We start from the raw sequence: 16,628 nt of genomic DNA, 5'->3' as shown, positions 1-16,628 counted from the left end.
GATAAACACTGAGATAAAGACGGTGAGGCTGGAGATTAAGTTAAGAAGATTCTTGGGACTTCCCTGGGAGTCCAGTGGTTGGGACTTTACCTTCCAAGGCAGGGGGTGCAGGTTTGATCCCCGGTCAGGAGCTAAGATCCCTCATGTCTCATAGCCAAAAATCCAGAACATAAACAACAAAAGCAATAATGTAACAAATTCAATAGACTTTAAAAATGGTCCACATCAAAAAAATAAAAGGAGCACTTAATTAGAATAATTAACAACAACAAAAAAGATTCTTATAGTTCTTTCCTTTTTACATCAGCCCATCAAGTTTACAAAAAAAAAAAAAATGTATTTTTCACTGCAGGGTATAACATTTGTCCTGTTCATTTTCTAGCACCTTCTTTCATTCAGTCAAGAAACTCTTATTGAACCCTCATAGTGTGCCAGACTGGAGACTCAGAGGTATAGTCCTTGCCTGGAGAAGTTCACAATTGAGATTGAGGGCAGAGATAGACATCTACCAGGAATGGTGATAGGCTAAGACAGGGTGGATAGAAGATCAAAGAACAACTTGAAGGAGAAAGAAAAATTTGTGACGACTCAAGCAAATACTTCATACAGAAACCAACCAGGCAGAGAAGGGAGAATGGGAACAGAGGAAGCATGTATGAAAGGACACAGGGGCATGAACACACATTGCTTTGATGGCCTTTCTCCTATCTGGCACCAGCAAGGCCGAGGGTGGGGTTTCTACTGGGGTGGGTCAGACCCACAAGTCAATAACAGATGTCATGTTCTTGGCTAGGGCAGAAGGTGGCCAAAGTCTAAGCCTGAGTAGATGGTGATTCAGACTGGTTCAGTCTGAGTTGCCAAATCCAAAACCCTAAAAGGAAAACACGAGCAAGATTTACTGATTAAGAGCCAAATCTCTGAAGCCAGACTGAGTTCAAATTCTGACCTTAATACTTGATAGCACGTAATTTAACCTCTTGTATGCCTCAGTTTCCTATTCCTACAGTGGAGTGGCTTTGTGAAAATTAAATGAGGTAGAGTACATAAAACAGTAGGAACAGTCCCTGGAACCTAGCAAGTACTTGGTATTTTTGGCCTATGATTGCTTTTTGTGTGTAACCAAAATCCTATGGAGAAACCAGGGTAACTGATGAGCAAGGAGTGTCAGAGGAGCAGAATGGAGAGAAGAGGGTCATACGAGCCTGAAGGAATTCCAGTGTGGGTGCAAAAGCCCACAGAAGGTGAGTTACTTTGTCATTCTCAGCTGACACACTTCGTATGCAGCTTTCTGGAGTCACACTTTCTTTCAAATTCGCTAGTGGTCTTGGATACTCCATTCTTCTTCCTTTATTATGGATGGCAACTCAACTCTCCAGCCCTCACCTTCCAGAACTAACTCTAGGAGGTTCTATTCAGACCCAAAGAGATTATCAAGGTCTTTACTGCACAAGCTCTATCACCCACAAGTAATACATGAGGCTACTTTCTGGTACTCAAAAGTGGCTGCAAGTAGTTACCGTTTTAAACAACACCTGTTTTCCTTACAACTACATCTGAATTGTGTGAGACTCCAAGGAGAAACGGGTTTTGCACAGGTATAAATCTGGTGATCATTTCTTAGCTATTATCTTAGTTTCTCAGCCTTCTCTTCTTTTGGAAACACTTTCTCCACTGGGCTCCCAAAGGCATCGACTCCCTGGAGGCTTTTTCTCTGACTCTTCTTTGTGACCTCCGAATGTTGACTTAATCCTGCTATCTTCTCTCTCTACTCTTACTCCCTAGGTGACCTCATCTAATCTCATGGCTTTAAAGTAACCACCTGTGGATGGATGTTAACTAGACTCATCACAGTCGCTATTTCCCAATATACATACAAGTATTAAATCATTACATTGTATACCTAAAACTGTTAATATAATGTTAGATATCAATTATACCTCAGTGAAGTAAACAGATAAGGTAACCACCTATGCTGTTCCTAGTGGTTCCTCCAAGATGGCCCCAGGGAGCCTCACCTCCTAGTAAACAGGCCCCTGAGCATTGTCCCCTCCCACAATGATTACAGCAGACCTACTGAAGAAGCGACAGTGTATAACTCTTAAGGTTAGGTCACAAAAGCAATTTTATCTGACTTGGTCTCTTGGATTGCTCATTCTGGGGGAAATTAGCTGCCCTTAAGATTATAAACTATGGTGGGGGGGGGGGGGGGGCACGGAATCTACCTTTAAAAAAAAAAATCAGTGATTTCACAAAGTTTCCCACTAACACACCAACAGTGAACATCTCCTGGAACAGCCAGCAAGTTCAAAAATCACAATCCTACTCAGATAAAATCTTAGAATATTCTATAGTCTTCAACTGGCAAAGGAAGCTTTAGGTTTCTTATTATTTAAATTCTCCTTACTCTACTCTCACTGCCAAGAAATGCAATTAGCACAGAATCCTTATCATGAAAGTCCAGGCATCATTCACTGCACCACATGCCCTAGTTCAACACCAACAGGAATGGTCCTTCGGGACTCAGCAATTGCAGGAATGAGAGGTCTTTCTTTTTTTTTTTTTTTTTTTTTAATTTTTATTAGTTGGAGGCTAATTACTTTACATCATTACAGTAGTTTTTGTTATACATTGATATGAATTAGCCATGGATTTACATGTACTCCCCATCCCAGTCCCCCCTCCCACCTCCCTCTCCACCTGATCCCTCTGGGTCTTCCCAGTGCACCAGGCCCGAGCACTTGTCTCATGCACCCAACCTAGGCTGGTGATCTGTTTCACCCTAGATAATAACATGTTTCAATGCTGTTCTCCTGAAACATCCCACCCTCGCCTTCTCCCAGAGTCCACAAGTCTGTTCCATACATCTGAGTCTCTTTTTCTGTTTTGCATATAGGGTTATCGTTACCATCTTTCTAAAGTCCATATATATGTGTTAGTATACTGTAATGGTCTTTATCTTTCTGGCTTACTTCGCTCTGTATAATGGGCTCCAGTTTCATCCATCTCATTAGAACTGATTCAAATGAATTCTTTTTAATGGCTGAGTAATATTCCATGGTGTATATGTACCACAGCTTCCTCATCCATTCGTCTGCTGATGGGCATCTGGGTTGCTTCCATGTCCTGGCTGTTATAAACAGTGCTGCGATGAACATTGGGGTGCATGTGTCTCTTTCAGATCTGGTTTCCTTGGTGTGTATGCCCAGAAGTGGGATTGCTGGGTCATACGGCAGTTCTATTTCCAGCTTTTTAAGAAATCTCCACACTGTTTTCCATAGTGGCTGTACTAATTTGCATTCCCACCAACAGTGTAAGAGGGTTCCCTTTTCTCCACACCCTCTCCAGCATTTATTGCTTGTAGACTTTTGGATAGCAGCCATCCTGACTGGCGTATAATGGTACCTCATTGTGGTTTTGATTTGCATTTGAGAGGTCTTTCTTAAAGGGAAACTACTCATAAGAAAAAACCCCAGGTATAGGATCAGAAAACAAAGGCAAGCATATCATTATGATTATTTTAAAATCTAAACTTTTACTAATATAAATTTTAACTTTTATATACACTTATTGTGTGTGGGGGCTAGAGAAGAGTCTGGAAAATATTGTACATACTAAATTTTTGGAGTAGTTATCTCTTGGAAATTAATCAAGGGGTTTGAAGAATATTTCTTCTTTTGAACATTTTTAAATGCTTAACAGTATGCATAACCCTGATAATTAGAGGGAAATGAATTTAAGTTATCCAGAACAAATGGGTTTGCAAGTAGGTGAGAGTAGAAAGAGAACATCTAGAAAACAACCATGGATTGCCAAAACAGAAGTCTTTAGGCTTTATAAGAGTGCCACCTACTGGAATCTCAGGATATGAGATTTTAAAAAATTGATCTTGCTTTTTAAGCCACTTGAGATATGTGATATGTCACACACTAGCAAAGTAATGCTCAAAATTCTCCAAACAAGTTTTCAACAGTATGTGAACCGAGAACTTCCAGATGTTCAGTCTGGATTTAGGAAAGACAGCGGAACCAGAGATCAAATTGCCAACATCCGTTGGATCATTGAAAAAGCAAGAGAGTTCCAGAAAAACATCTACTTCTACTTTATTGACTACACCAAAGCCTTTGACTGTGTGGATCACAACAAACTGGGGAAAATTCTTAAAGAGATGGGAATACCAGACCACCTTACTCGCCTCCTGAGAAATCTGTATGCAGGTCAAGAAGCAACAGTTAGAACCAGACATGGAACAATGGACCAGTTCCAAATTGGGAAAGAAATACATCAAGGCTGTATATTGTCACCCTGCTTATTTAACTTATATGCAGAGTACACCATGAGAAATGCCAGGCTGGGTGAAGCACAAGCTGGAATCAAGATTTCCAGGAGAAATATCAATAACCTCAGATATGCAGATGACACCACCCTTGTGGCAGAAAGCAAGAGGAACTGAAGAACCTCCTGATGAGGATGAAAGAGGAGAGTGAAAAAGTTAGCTTAAAACAACATTCAAAAAGCTAAGATCATGGCATCCAGTCCCATCACTTCATGGCAAATAGATGGGGAAACAGTGACAGACTTTATTTTTGGGGGCTCCAAAATTACTGCTGATGGTGACTGCAGTCTTGAAATTAAAAGACACTCACTCCTTGGAAGAAAAGCTATTACCAACCTAGACAGCATATTAAAAAGTAGAGACATTAGTTTGCTGACAAAGGTCCATCTAGTCAAAGCTATGGTTTTTCCAGTAGTCACGTATGGATGTGAGAGTTGGACCATAAAGAAAGCTGAGTGCTGAAGAATTGATGCTTTTGAACTGTGGTATTGGAAAAGACTCTTGAGAGTCATTTGGACTGCAAGGAGATCAAATCAGTCAATCCTAAAGGAAGTCAGTCCTGAATATTCATTGGAGGGACTGATGCTGAAGCTGAAACTCCAATACTTTGGCCACCTGATGCGAAAAACTGACTCACTGGAAACGACCCTGATGCTGGGAAAGACTGAAGGCAGGAGGAAAAGGGGACAGAGGATGAGATGGTTGGATGGCACCACCGACTCAATAAACATGAGTTTGAGCAAGCTCCAGGAGTTGGTGATGGACAGGGAAGCCTACTGTGCTGCAGTCCATGAGGTCTCAAAGAGTTGGACACAACTGAGTGACTGAACTGACTGACTGAGATATGTTGAATACTACAAAATGGGTTTGGAATTTATTTGCTTAAGAAAGAGAGAGAGAAGAGAAGGAAAAAATTAAGTCTGTTTAAAATTATCAACAATAAATTAAAGCTTTCTTATTTAAATAAGTGGTATTAGTTTTCAAAAAGTCTACCAGTAAGGAGGCAAATTCTATAAGGCATAGAGTAAAAAAGGAAAGCTAGTCATTATTTACAGGGTAGAGAACCAAAGAGCCAGTCTGAACTACTCAGTCTTTTAAAAATATATCCAAACATCAAATTAAAACCTATATTCATATACTTAAGTAAAAGACTTTTTAATGAGGTAGTAAATGTTTCTTAAATCTTGGTACTGGATCTAAGATTAAAATACCATTGCTTAATATTAGTATCATAAATTCAACATCAAACTAAAAACCATTATTAAATATATTCTCTCCATCACTATTTTTAATAAAAGCTATGGCTGCAACATTCAGCAACATATTTATAAAAGGACTTTTTATGATCAGAATTCAGTTGAAAAATAATCATCTGGTGAATGCATAAATTATGGTACATACATACAATAGAATACAACTTACCCATAGATACAAACAGACACAAAAACACTATAGCTGAATTTTAAGACTGCCATACTGAACAAAAGAAGCTAGACACAATACATACCATATGATTCCATTTATATGAAATTCTAGGGGGAAAAATAACTAATCTACAGTGACATAGAACAGATCCGTGGTGGTGGTTTACTGGTTAAGTCTCCATGTTTCCACTGCAGGGGGCACGGTTTCCATCCCTGGTCAGTCAGGGAAGTAAGATCCTTCATACTGTGTGGCAAAAAAAAAAAAAAACAGATCAGTGGTTGCCAGGGCTGAAATGGGTGGTAGAGTGAAGATTAACTGGTTAACTAGGAAGGGTCACAAGAGAACATTTAAGACTAATGGAAATGTTCTGTATCTTGATTATGAAGATGGTATATCTATTTGTCAAAAATCTTCGAACAGTACACATAAAATGGGTACATTTTATTGTATGTAAATCATATTTCAAAGCTGATGTTTAAACAGTAGTAATTAGTCTGTCTTCATGACAATGCTGTGTTGAAAGCACCATGTAGGATAATCGATGATGTACTAGGGCAGGCTTGTACCTGCTCTTAAGTGCTGATCAATAAATATTCAGCAATTTCACAAGCTGGTTATTAAACCATTGGATTCAATTCCTGGGTCAGGAAGATCCCCTTCCTTCAGAAGGAAATGGCAACCCATTCCAGTATTCTTGCCTGGGAAATCCCATGAACAGAGGAGCCTCACAGGCTAGAGTCCATGGGTTTGAAAAAGAGTCAGACATGACTTAGCGACTAAACAGCAACAACCTGAAATTGGTCATAATGGGAATATCTACACTACGGGCCTTGGGCTCTACTTATGTGTTCTGCTGGAGAGCTGGCTTAAACCTGCTCACCACTGAGTACAGTCATTAAGAACACAGACGCAGAAGCTGACGCCTGGGTTTGTGCTCCAGCTCTGCTACTTTTCAGTGGTCTTGTTCACCCTCCTGATCTTCAGTTCTTTGGTCTGTAAAAATCAAGGCACTATTAAGTACCATGACTGTTACGAGGATTCAGTGAGTTAATTCTCATTTCACAGAATAAGCATTGACTAAATGGTAACTGTTGTGATCACAGAAAGAAGAAACAAAGTCACTCTGTAACTAAAGAAATTAATTTACAGATTTTCTTTCAGACCACGAGACTTATTCATTCTTTTCCTTCTCTTCATGCTAACTCCCAATTTCAATCTCAAAAAAGAAATGTGCAATTTTCTTTTTCACCTGAAGTATTTCTCCTTAGCTGATTGCTAAAAGGTCAAATTTTCTAACAGGACATATTGGTGTAATAATATTTATCCTCCCTACATCACAAGCTGTTGTGAGCATCAAAAAGACCAATTTCTGTGAAAGAGCATTGTAAGCCGCAAATCATGTCAGAATCGTAAGACACTGATTTTAACACCACTGCTCAGATTGAACGGAAGGGTTCTACATGTAGAGGACATAGAAGAGAGGCTGAAGAAAACCTTAGGACTCCAGGGGATTGTCACAATTTTCAGGTTTTTTTTTTCCTTTAACATGCATGGTATAACTTTTAGAAAACCCTGAGTAAATGCAATGCTTTACACATATACCATAGATGCAAATTTCAGAGTAAATATTTAAACTCTATAGAATACAAACATAGGGCCACCAGCCTTTTTACACTCTGATCTTCCATTTCTACACTCTGATCTTCCTTCAAATTCAATTACCTGTGAATTTTCAGTTGCTGAAAGATGCTATTGCTTATGTTTCACAATGCATATATTCTTAAAGAAATGCAATTTTTTCAAAATCATGGAAACAGACTTTAGAAGGAGACTTGTAAATAAAATAGTCCACAGAGAGGTATGGGGATCTACCAGAAGCTGGATGGTATTTCAGGCTTCATTCAGTGAGTCATTATTTTACTCAGAACAAGTTACTCAACTTGAGATGATTCACCTTCTAGAAAAGACAAAAAGAATAGCACGTATAATCACATTAGCCTAGCATTTGGAATTCTCAGGAAAAACACTGTAAACACAGGGTATTATGAACTTGACTGGTCAGAATATATTCATTTTAGTTATCCTCTTGTAAACCACTTCCTAAAATTACATATACATGAAGTTTCTGCTGAGGAAAGTATATCCATTTTGAAATATTTCATTTACTTGAAAATATCATGCAATTTTTAAAAATTGCTTAAGGTTGCTTAACCTGCTTGCTAACGCAGGAGACACAAGAGACGCGGGTTGGATCCCTGGGTCAGGAAGATCTCTTGCAATAGGGAAAGGTAACCTGCTCCAGTATTCTTGGCTGGAGAATTCCATGGATGGAAGAGCCTGACTACAGTCCATGAGGCTGCAAAGGGTCAGACACGACTGAGCGACTGAACACACACACACACAACCAGTTGAAGTATAATATTTATTTTTTAAAATGTTCAGTTTAATAACATTTAAACTAAATGTTTAAATGAGGCATCCTGTATTCATTTGTGTATTCATTCAATAAATATTTATTTAGCACCAATTATAGGTAAGTCTTTACATAATCTAGTGACAATAATCTCAGTTTTTATGAGCTAAAGGTAAATGCATGATAAGGTTTCACACATTATTTTTCTTTGCTGCATAGGCATAAATGGAATAAAGTGAGTCATCACCATTTTTAATTGGCAGAAGCGACATTGCTCCACATGTGGTACATGCTGATTATTTTTTTAAAGTGTGAGAGACTTAGTTAACTCTTCCTAGAAGATATGACACCTCCTCATTCATTTTATGGGTTTGAAAAGTTAAACAGATATTTTGAGGGCATATTTTAAAACTATGATACTCTTGTCTCATGTACCCAAATACTCTTAAATATCTAATTACATTTTATATTACATGTTTCATTATGTAAAAGTAACTCCAAGGTACTTTAAGTTATTTTTATCCAACACTCATTTTAAACAGTCTTATGTGCTGGTTCTGAATACAGCAATTTTGATGTCTAACTTCTCTATCTTACCTAATAAATGACTGAGTAGGCTTAAGATAAATTTTCATCATTATTTAAAAAACAAACATATACAATCAGCATCTAATCAAGAGATAATCCTGAAACAAAAAGCACAGATTTAGATCCATACTAATACAGAGTTCATTGGACAGTGGTGTTAGAGATAAAGCAGAACAATAAAGTTTGGTTTTCCTGTTCCATGAGTCAGAGGCTGAAGGGAAGGAAAAGTCCTCCAAGGGGTGACATGAAGGTGGGAGAATTTGACTCAGTTCCCCACTGAAGCCTGCAATGGAATCTCTCCCTCTCCTACGTGACTCTGCCAGGTGTTTTTACAGCTTGTAGAGTTGGAATGAGCAAGGATACCTGAATGTTAACCAGTGGGAAGATGAGAACAGCTCTAGGGGAAGGTAGGTCTCAGTAGGGAGAAGCCAGTGAACATTTAGTCATCATTATCAGCATTATCTGTCACCTCCAGGATACACAGCAAATAGAAGATGATCTGAGGAGTTAAAGGAAAATACAATATTGTAACTCCCATGATACACAGCTCGAGCAACAGGTTCCACAATGATTTCTTGATTAGCTGCACTTTCCAACCAATGGGACACTGAAAATTTAAATCATGCAAAATTCCATCCCCAAAACGGGTAATATGCATCACAAGACATTTGCTAGATACACATATATCCTGACATCTTATAGCATCATTATAATTTATCTCCATTTAGGATGTTTGGGGTCACTTAATTTATGTTTGTTTTGGTAAGAAAAATCACCAAATAGGAAAGCACTATTTTAACAAACTTTTGCATCTCAAATGGAACTTTAGCTAAATAATTCAAGTAAAGTTATCCCACCATCACCATTGGTCTAAAAATCCTTCAACTGCAGCTTTTCCACTGGGTCAAGTTCCATGTCTCCTGAATCCATCACTTTATTCATTCATTCATTCAACAAGTAAATACAGAGCATAAATACAGGCTGAGGAAAACTCAGGGCTCCTGGGGATTATCATTCATAATCTTAGTCGTCTGTTTGTTTTGTTGTTGTTGTTTTTCTGACAAGCATAGAATAACTTTTAGAAAAATCCTGTGTAAAGGCAATGCTTTGCACACATACAACAGATTGCAAAATACAGAATAAATATACAACACTTACAAAATGCAAACATAGGATCATCAATGCACAGAGAATAAGTTGTTGCCATTACATAGGTGGCATTAAGAGGATGCTCTGAATATATTTAATTTGAATCTATCGATTTTGGTTACTTTATTTTTTTAAATGCATGAGTCACATGGATATAAATCCCACTTATTGAACTCTCCTTAAAGGAATCATGTTGTCAGGGGCCAAAACACCATTAAGAAATTGCTTGCATCAGTCCCCTAAAGGGAATCATAATCCACCCGCCATAAACTCCAGAGCTAAAGTGATAATTATCAGAACAAGGAAAGCTCTTCTCATAGTCTCTGGGAACCCAAGTAAAGTCTCAGAATAAAAAGTCACATTAAAAATTTTTTTAATGTCATTTGCCTTTTACTGAGAAATTGATTGGATTCTATTAATATTTTCAGAAAACTTTAAAGATACTTGACACTCAGTGGAGACATAAACTTTTTATCTAAAATATACAACTCCTAACTTGGCAATTTCATAAGACATATTGATACAGATCATATTGCTCAATACATTGCTTCTGATGACTCAGTAGAAAGTTGCCTTCAGTTTCAATGAGCAGTCTTTTAATTCATGACTTTTTAAGCAAACTAATCTGAGGACTTTTTCCCATCTGTCTAAAGAGCACTAGGAGTTGTGTTCACAAAATAGAGTTACTTGATTTCTATGAAGTCTTTAAAAGAAAAAAAAATATGTATCCATTAACATTCATATGTAGAAGCAACCTCAGAAACACCTTAGTAATCATGAGACTGTGATCTGTACATAGGAAATCCACAAACTATGGATACAAACTAAAACTGAATTCTCTTGAAGAAACTTATAGAAGACTAGTTTTCCATGAAAAAAATAAAAGTCTAAAATTTTAAAACTCCTGGCAATCAAAACCAAAACAGAACTTGTTCTCCCTTAGTTAAGCAAGGTGTTCTACCTAAAATAGACTTTTCTCTCAATCAAACTAACATTTATTGGACATTATGGAAGTCAGTCAGTCAGTTCAGTCACTCAGTCGTGTCCGACTCTTTGCGACCCCATGAATTGCAGCACACCAGGCCTCCCTGTCCGTCACCAACTCCTGAGTTTACTCAAACTCATGTCTATCAGGTCGGTGATGCCATCCAGCCATCTCATCCTCTGTCATCCCCTTCTCCTCCTGCCCCCAACCCCTCCCAGCATCAGGGTCTTTTCCAATGAGTCAACTCTTCGCATGAGGTGGCCAAAGTACTGGAGTTTCAGCTTCAGCATCAGTCCTTCCAATGAATACCCAGGACTTATCTCCTTTGGGATGGACTGGTTGGATCTCCTTGCAGTCCAAGGGATTCTCAAGAGTCTTCTCCAACACCATAGTTCAAAAGCATCAATTTTTCAGTGCTCAGCTTTCTTCACAGTCCAACTCTCACATCCATACATGACCACTGGAAAAACCATAGCCTTGACCAGATGGACCTTTGTTGGCAAAGTAATGTCTGCTTTTTAATATTCTATCTAGGTTGGTCATAACTTTCCTTCCAAGGAGTAAGCGTCTTTTAATTTCATGGCTGCAATCACCATCTGCAGTGATTTTGGAGCCCCAAAAAATAAAGTCAGCCACTGCTTCCACTGTTTCCCCATCTATTTCCCATGAAGTGATGGGACTAGATGCCATGATCTTAGTTTTCTGAATGTTGAGCTTTAAGCCAACTTTTTCACTCTCCTCTTTCACTTTCATTAAGAGGATTTTAAGTTCCTCTTCACTTTCTGCCATAAGGGTGGTGTCATCTGCATATCTGAGGTTATTAATATTTCTCCCGGCAATCTTGATTCCAGCTTGTGCTTCTTCCAGCCCAGCATTTCTCATGATGTACTCTGCATATAAGTTAAATAAGCAGGGTGACAATATACAGCCTTGACGTACTCCTTTTCCTATTTGGAACCAGTCTGTTGGTCCACGTCCAGTTCTAACTGTTGCTTCTTGACCTGCATATAGGTTTCTCAAGAGGCAGGTCAGGTGGTCTGGTATTCCCATCTCTTTCAGAATTTTCCAGTTTATTGTGATCCACACAGTCAAAGGCTTTGGCATAGTCAATAAAACAGAAATATATGTTCTTCTGGAACTCTCTTGCTTTTTCAATGATCCAGCGGATGTTGGCAATATGATCTCTGGTTCCTCTGCCTTTTCTAAAACCAATTTGAACATGTGGATGGTTCACGTATTGCTGAAGCCTGTCTTGGAGAATTTTGAGCATTACTTTACTAGCGTGTGAGATGAGTGCAATTGTGTGGTAGTTTGAGCATTCTTTGGCATTGCCTTTCTTTGGGATTGGAATTAAAATTGACCTTTCCCAGTCCTCTGGCCACTGCTGAGTTTTCCAAATTTGCTGGCATATTGAGTGCAGCACTTTCACAGCATCATCTTTCAGGATTTGAAATAGCTCAACTGGAATTCCATCACCTCCACTAGCTTTGTTCGTAGTGATGCTTTCTAAGGCCCACCTGACTTCACATTCCAGGATGTCTGGCTCTAGGTGAGTGATCACACCATCGTGATTATCTGGGTCGTGAAGATCTTTTTTGTACAGTTCTTCTGTGTATTCTTGTCACCTCTTCTTAATGTCTTCTGCTTCTGTTAGGTCCATACCATTTCTGTCCTTTATCAAACCCATCTTTGCATGAAATGTTCCCTTGGTATCTCTAATTATCTTGAAGAGATTTCTAGTCTTTCCCATTCTGTTATTTTCCTCAATTTCTTTGCATTGATCACTGAGGAAGGCTTTCTTATCTCTCCTTGCTATTCTTTAGAACTCTGCATTCAAATGGGAATATCTTTCCTGTTCTCCTTTGCTTTTCGCTTCTCTTCTTTTCACAGCTATTTGTAAGGCCTCCTCAGACAACCATTTTGCCATTTTGCATTTCTTTTCCATGGGGATGGTCTTGATCCCTGTCTTCTGTACAATGTCACGAACCTCCATCCATAGTTCATCAGGCACTCTGCCTATCAGATCTAGTCCCTTAAATCTATTTCTCACTTCCACTGTATAGTCATAAGGGATTTGATTTAGGTCATACCTGAATGGTCTAGTGGTTTTCCCCACTTTCTGCAATTTCAGTCTGAATTTGGCAACAAGGAGTTCATGATCTGATCAACAGTCAGCTCCCAGTCTTGTGAGGAAACACAGACATACATGCAAATAACCTTACCTTGAGGTATAAAGAGACTTGGTTATGAGAGAAAGTGCAGATGAGGAACCAGAGAAGTTTGGAAGAGGGAGAGAATACACAGGGCTGGGGCACAAGGACTAGGGCCACTCTTTTGGTGAAAGAAGCATTTGAGCAGAGCCTAGATGAGTATATAAAATCTCAGTGTGTGGTGTTAACTGGAACTGGGTTGGCAGGACAGGTTGCTGTGCTTTCTCACAAGACTAAGTGATCTTCTGAGAACCCATATTCTTTGACCATGGTGATCTGAACTTTATTTTTAAAAGAGTTGTGTGTGTCTCAAGGCAAGAATACTGAAATGGTTTGCCATTCCCTTCTCCAGTGGACCACATTTTTTCAGAACTCTCCACCATGACTGGTTCTTCGTCTTGGGTGGCCCTACACGGCATGGCTCATAGTTTCATTGAGTTAGACAAGGCTGTGGTCCATGTGATCAGATTGGTTAGTTTTCTAACCAATTTTCATATTGTGGTTTTCAGTCTGTCTGCCCTCTGATGGAGGAGGATAAGAGGCTTACAGAAGCTTCCTGATGGGAGAGACTGTTGAGAGTCCCTTGGATTGCAAGGAGATCCAACCAGTCCATCCTAAAGTAAATCAGTCCTGAATATTCATTGGAAGGACTGATGTTGAAGCTCAAACTCCAATACTTTGGCCACCTGATGCAAAGAACTGACTCATTTGAAAAGACCCTGATGCTGGGAAAGATTGAAGGCAGGAAGAGAAGGGGATGACAGAGGATGAGATGGTTGGATGGTATCACTGACTCAATGGACATGAGTTTGAGTAAACTCCAGGAGTTGGTGATGGACACGGAGGCCCGGCGTGCTGCAGTTCACGGGGTGGCAAAGAGTCAGACAAGACTGAGCGACTGAACTGACTGACTGACTGTGTGTGTCTGATTCCTCTTCAAAGGCAGGACCATGTATTGTTGGTCATCTAGAAATAAATACCCAGCACTGAGGCAGGGTCTGGCAAAATGTAGGTATGCCAAATACATGTTGGTTGAAGTGATGCTTAGAAACATCATACTCAGTTTACACAATGTCAAAATATTAAAAAATTTGGGGGAAAGTATTGGATAAATTTCAACTAAAACTATTCATCAAGGGAGAATTCCCTGGTGGTCCAGTGGTTAGGACTCTGTGCTTCTACTGCAGAGGACATAGGGTTTGATCCCTGGTTGGGGAATTAATATCTTGCATAAACTATTAATCAAGTCCATCACTTGGCACATTTTAAAATAAAAGCATATGATGACTGAATGTCTCATTGGCACCAATTATGCTGTCACATCAGTATGGCTCTAGTTCATGAGTCTCTCAAAATTCTCTAAGCTGGAAATAATTGTGTATTTGAATTACTACACAACAGCAAGTGAGGACACAGGAAAACAAAAAAAAAAAATACTGCAAAGTGCCCACTGACTGATCTTTGTTAAGAAGAATGTCCTCCTCAGCACTTAACAGTTGAACAACCCAGAGAAAAAATACGTATTGTCAGGAAAAGTTGCTTAGAGGGAAATAAAAATCCAATGTGCATTGTTAGATTTTGCAATAGCCCATTTTGTAATATAGAAATGTAATTTTAATTGAAGGAGGAAGATAATTACAGTTTAGGAACCAACTAGTTAGTCAACACCACAATCAGAAATATCTAAGGGACAAGCCTTGGTCCCACACCCAAGAAAAGGGGGTGAACCCAAAAAGTGAGTAAAACGAGCTTCCATAAATGTGTTCAAGGCACTTCAGCCATTCTGAAAGCCTTGAAACCACGAGGAGGAGAATTTTGTTACTACTGATTAGTTATTAGTTATTAAGTTTAAATAATTTCTATAGATTCAATAGAAATCTAAATTTATAGATTTAAAATAAGAAATTCTGCACTGTATTTTTATATATATTCCTGGAACTAATGCTAGAGATAGAAAAAAACAAAAAGGCCAGATAAATCCTGTAAATTTGGAAGTGATCCAAGTTATGGCAACCTAGAGATAATGGAAGTGTCATTTAGGAAGAACTGAATGGACTAGTGACCCTATAGCTTAGAAAGGAAAATATTTTAAAAGAGTTGAATATTCCTCTTCAAATATCAAAAAGACTCCAAAGCTAAGTTCTATGTGGCAAAGCAAGTTATATTGTGTGGCAGATTTCTGTTCAATATAAAGACAGACTTCTAAGTAATTGAAGTGAAGTGAAGTCACTTAGTCGTGTCCTACTCTTTGCGACCCCGTGGACTGTAGCCCACCAGGCTCCTCCGTCCATGGGATTCTCCAGGCAAGAATACTGGAGTGGGTTGCCATTTCCTTCTCCAGGGGATATTCCCGACCTAGGAATCAAACCCAAGTCTCCCGCATTTCGGGCAGATGCTTTAACCTCTGAGCCATCAGGGAAGCCCAAGTCGCTCAGTCGTGTCCGACTCTTTGCGACCCCATGGACTGTAGCCTACCAGGCTTCTCCCTCCCTGGGATTCTCCAGGCAAGAATACTGGAGTGGATTGCCATTTCCTTCTCCAGGGGATCTTCCCGACTCAGGGATCTAACCCAGGTCTCCTGCATTGCAGGCAGACGCTTTAACCTCTGAGCCTAAGTAATTAGAGCAGATCAAAATTGAATATCTTGTGAAACAATGAGCTTCACTTCACTAGAAATATTCAAGTAGAGACTGGAGAGATCTGATAAGGTAGTTCTGATAAGGTAGCTCATTGTTGAATATTTTAAACAAGAGAAGCAAGAAGGGAGCTAACATTTGTGAGGATCTCATTTACAAACACTTTTTATGTGCTATCTGAATTGGTAGTCTCAAACTTAGGAAATGGAAATGACTTCTCATATGAAGATACTAGGGCTTAACTTGCTACATTCCCAGTAAGACAAAGAGCTAGGATTTAAAACCTGGGGATGACTTCAAAGAGGCAGAGGAACCAGAGGTCAAATTGCCAACATTAGTTGGATCCTGGAGAAAGCAAGGGAGTTCCAGACAAAAATCTACTTCTGCTTTGTTGACTATGTTAAAGCCTTTGACTGTGTGGATCACAACAAACTGAAAAACTCTTAAAAAGATGGGAGTACCAGACCACCTTATCTGTTTCCTGAGAAACCTGTGTTCAGGTCAAGAAGCAACAGTTAGAACACGACACAGAATCACTGTGTCTGATTCAAACTGGGAAAGGAGTAAAAGGCTGTATGTTGTCACCCTGTTTATTTAACTTATATGCAAAGTACATGCGTGCCAAGTCATTTCAATCATGTCTGACTCTTTGCAACCTTATGGATTATAGCCTGTCACACTTCTCTGTCCAAGGGATACTCCAGGCAAGAATACTGGAGTGGGTTGCCATGCCCTCCTCGAGGGGATCTTTCTGACCCAAGGATCGAACCAGTGTCTCTTAAGTCTTCTGCATTGGTTGGAGGGTTCTTTACCACCAACACTAACTGGGAAACACTATATGCAGAGTACATCATGCAAAATGCCAGGCTGGATGATCACAAGCTGAAAT

General features: G+C 39.2%; 1 long non-coding RNA gene across 6 annotated transcripts in view; it reads right to left on the bottom strand.

Annotated features, from left to right (window-relative positions):
* Positions 1-3,512: 3,512 nt before the first annotated feature.
* Positions 3,513-16,628, bottom strand: part of LOC110141034 (uncharacterized) — a 39,119-nt gene continuing 26,003 nt past the window's right edge. For all 6 annotated transcript variants that reach the window (XR_011492324.1, XR_011492323.1, XR_011492326.1 and 3 more), the window contains 3 exons: positions 9,123-9,258; positions 7,481-7,715; positions 3,513-6,001 (listed from right to left, as the gene is read on the bottom strand). This is a non-coding gene — a long non-coding RNA (uncharacterized lncRNA). The remainder of the gene's footprint in view (positions 6,002-7,480; positions 7,716-9,122; positions 9,259-16,628) is intronic.

Source organism: Odocoileus virginianus, chromosome 17 (genome assembly GCF_023699985.2).
Source record: "Odocoileus virginianus isolate 20LAN1187 ecotype Illinois chromosome 17, Ovbor_1.2, whole genome shotgun sequence".
Taxonomy (NCBI): Eukaryota; Metazoa; Chordata; class Mammalia; order Artiodactyla; family Cervidae; genus Odocoileus; species Odocoileus virginianus.
Note: the sequence above shows the minus strand (reverse complement) of the source record. Positions and strands in the feature narration are given on the sequence as shown.